The following is a 3,882-nucleotide window of genomic DNA, read 5'->3' as shown; positions in this document are numbered from 1 at the left end:
ATACTCCTGAATTTGAAACACGAACAGCTGCTGAGTTTCTTAGAAGTAGATACCTTAGGGGTTGCGAAGCACCTCAAATCGCTTGACACGGCAAGTCTTCAGGTCCAGATTGTATACCGATTAGGTTCCTTTCAGATTACGCTGGTACAATAGCTCCCTACTTAGCAATCATATACAACAGCTCGCTCACCGATAGATCTGTACCTACAGATTGGAAAATTGCGCAGGTCGCACCAGTGTTTAAGAAGGTTAGTAGGAGTAATCCATCGAACTACAGACCTATATCATTGACTTCGGTTTGAAGTAGGGTTTTGGAGCATATACTGTATTCAAACATTATGAATCACCTCGAAGGGAACGATCTATTGATACGTAATCAGCATGGTTTCAGAAAACATCGTTCTTGTGCAACGCAGCTAGCTCTTTCAAAATGGCTCTGAGCACTATGGGACTTAACATCTGTGGTCATCAGTCCCCTAGAACTTAGAACTACTTAAACCTAACTAACCTAAGGACATCACACACATCCATGCCCGAGGCAGGATTCGAACCTGCGACCGTAGCAGTCCCGCAGTTCCGGACTGAGCGCCTTAACCGCTAGACCACCGCGGCCGGCAGCTAGCTCTTTATTCGCACGAAGTAATGGCCGCTATCGACAGGGGGTCTCAAGTTGATTCCGTATTTCTAGATTTCCGGAAAGCTTCTGATACCGTTCCTCACAAGCGACTTCTAATCAAATGGTTCAAATGGCTCTGAGCACTATGGGACTCAACTGCTGAGGTCATTAGTCCTCTAGAACTTAGAACTACTTAAACCTAACTAACCTAAGGACATCACAAACATCCATGCCCGAGGCAGGATTCGAACCTGCGACCGTAGCGGTCTTCCGGTTCCAGACTGCAGCGCCTTTAACCGCACGGCGACTTCGGCCGGCGGTAACGATGAAGTGGGGATTTTCCCGTACGACATTTCTTGAGTCTACCGTGAATATCAGAGTCACCGTGCAACCCATTCAACGAAGCACAATGTCCGCCCCCGGTAGCTGAGTTGTCAGCGCGACAGAAAGTCGATTCCCGGCTGGGTCGGAGATTTTATCCTCTCAGGGACTGGGTGTTGTGTTGTCCTGATCATCAACATTTTATCCCCATCGACGCGCAATTCGCCGAAGTGGCGTCAAATCAAAAGACTTGCACCCGGCGAACGGTCTATCCGACGGGAAGCCCCAGTCACAAGACATTTATTTTAACGAAGTATGATCGGTAAGGGTATTTGTAAACAAGTTGCCTGGTCGGACGAGGATCGTTTCAAATTGTATCGAGCAGATTGACGTGTACGGGTATGGAAACAGCGTCATGAATCCATGAACTCTGCATGTCAGAAGGGGACTGTTCAAGCTCGTGGAGGTTCTGTAATGGTGTGGGGCGTGTGCACTTGGAGAGATATGGGCCCCCTGATATGGCTCTGAGCACTATGAGACTTAACTTCTGAGGCCATCAGTCCCCTAGAACTTAGAACTACTACTTAAAGCTAAAACCTAAGGACATCACACACATCCATGCCCGAGGCAGGATTCGAATCTGCGACCGTAGCGGTCGCGCGGTTCCAGACTGTAGCGCCTAGAACCGCTCGGCCACCCCTGCTGGCCGCCTGATATGTCTGAATACGATTCTTGACAGGTGACTACACGTACGTAAGCATCCTATCTGATTGCATTCATTCATGTCCATTGTGCCTTCTGACGCACTTAGGCAATTCCAGCAGTACAATGAGACACCTCACATGTTCAGAATTGCTAGACTGGCTGCAGGAACATTCTTGTGCTTTTAAACACTTCCGCTGGCTACCAAACTCCCCAGACATGAACATAATGAGCATATCTGAGATACCTTGCAACGTGCTGTTCAGAAGACATGTCCACCCCGTCGTACTCTTACGGATTTATGGATAGCCATGGTGTAATTCCCTCCAGGACTACTTCAGATTTTATTGGATTCCACGCCATGTCACGGTGTGGCACTTCTGCTTGCTCACGGGGGCCCTACACGATATCATGCAGGTCTACCAGTATTTTATTTTGGCTCTTCAGTGTACAATTATTCGTGTTGCAAAATAGTGATAACCCACTGCACTGCCCTTACTGACTTTATTCGATTGGTTGGTACCATTATGTGGAAATGTTGTAGAGACTTCGGTGAGAAAACATGCGGTAGAAATATGTTTGCCTCTAGCTAGAGAACGCAGCTGTTGGAAAATGTCGGAGACGCTTTTTATGGTTCAAATGGCTCTGAGCACTATGGGGCTTAACTTCTGAGGTCATCAGTTCCCTAGAACTTAGAACTACTTAAACCTAACTAACCTAAGGACATTACACACATCCATGCCCGAGGCAGGATTCGAACCTGCGACCGTAGCGGTCGCGCGGTTCCGGACTGTAGCGCCTAGAACCGTTCGGCCACCTCGGCCGGCACGCTTTTTATCAGACAGTTGATATCCAGCAGCTGATGGCGGTAATGATTGTGACTACGCGACGTGAATCAAGAACCTGAAGAGTTGTTACTGAAACGGCCTGTTGAAGGTTATGGGCGGAAGTGGTGGAGCAATACCGCGCTACGTGGGTATGGGTATTGTAATAGCTGATCAGTTTTAGGAAGCGAAACGATCGTACGTGAGCCTTCCGGGAGTTAGGCAACCAATCTGGCACGCCAGCGCAGCGGGTGGTCTGAATCGCAGGCGCCTGTCCCGGTCACGGGTGGTGCTGATGAGACATGTTGCACGGTCGTGGGAGGAGCCATCTGCTGGCCGCTCAGTGTGTGTATGTCTGTGTGTGTGTGTGTGTGTGTGTGTTGGGGGGAGGGGCAGTTTGAGTATCAGGGAGGGGGGGGGAAGGGGTTAGTGTGGCGGTGACTGGGGTCGCCGGCGCGAGGGAGTAGGGTAGGGAAGCGGCGCGTGAATCGATTCTGCGGGAGTTGGACCGGGCCGCAGAACTGCCTGCCACTTGTTGCTGGGTGCTGCGCAGGCTGCAGAGCTTCAGGGGCTGCACGGTACGTGCAGTCGCAACAGTATGGAGAATGCTGCAAGTGGCATTGGCGGGACGGGGAAGGGGGGGGGGGGGGGAATCGAGGGGGTTGCAGAAGAAGTTGTACAGCAAGTACAGAAAAGGGCAGTTCCATATTTTGTCTTCTGATACAAAAAGACGGCAACGGCCTTGCCGGAGTAGATACACCGGTTCCCGTGAGATCACCGAAGTTAAGCGCTGTCGGGCGTGGTCGGCACTTGGATGGGTGACCATCCGGGCGGCCATGCGCTGTTGCCATTTTTCGGGGTGCACTTTGCCTCGTGATGCCAATTGAGGAGCTACTCGACCGAGTAGTAGCGGCTTCGGTCAAGAATACCATCTTACGACCGGGAGAGCGGTGTGCTGACCCCACGTCCCTCTTATCCACATCATCCACCGAGGATGACACGGCGTTCGGACGCTCCCGACTCGTGGGCTGAAGACGGAGTGATATAAAAAGACACAACTGAGTGAAGAACTAAGATTGTTTTTTTATTTCTTATTTTACATCATTCTTACGATCAGTTTGCTGCATCCCGCACGAATTCCGCTCCTGCGCTAGCCACTACGAGATGCATTCAAGTTCTAAGGCCTCCGATTTTTTTTTCTCCAGACTGGAAAGAGATAGAAACATGCGCATTGTTTTAAAATGAGGCCGCGTTCATTGTCAATACATCTCAGAGATGGCAGCACCGTACGGCAGATGGAATTTTACCGCCAGCGGCGAGAATGAGAACTGTTTTAAATACTTAAAATGATGACGTTTTCCTTACTTGAACAGCGTGCAATCATTCGTTTTCTGAATTTGCGTGGTGTGAAACCAATTG

General features: G+C 50.0%; 1 pseudogene; it reads left to right on the top strand.

The window, feature by feature from the left end:
• Positions 1-3,195: 3,195 nt before the first annotated feature.
• LOC126427471 (5S ribosomal RNA) lies at positions 3,196-3,313 on the top strand (annotated as a pseudogene).
• Positions 3,314-3,882: the final 569 nt, after the last annotated feature.

This window comes from Schistocerca serialis, chromosome 11, assembly GCF_023864345.2.
Source record: "Schistocerca serialis cubense isolate TAMUIC-IGC-003099 chromosome 11, iqSchSeri2.2, whole genome shotgun sequence".
NCBI classification, from domain to species: Eukaryota; Metazoa; Arthropoda; class Insecta; order Orthoptera; family Acrididae; genus Schistocerca; species Schistocerca serialis.
The sequence above is the reverse complement of the archived record's forward strand: the minus strand, read 5'-3'. Positions and strand labels throughout refer to the sequence as shown.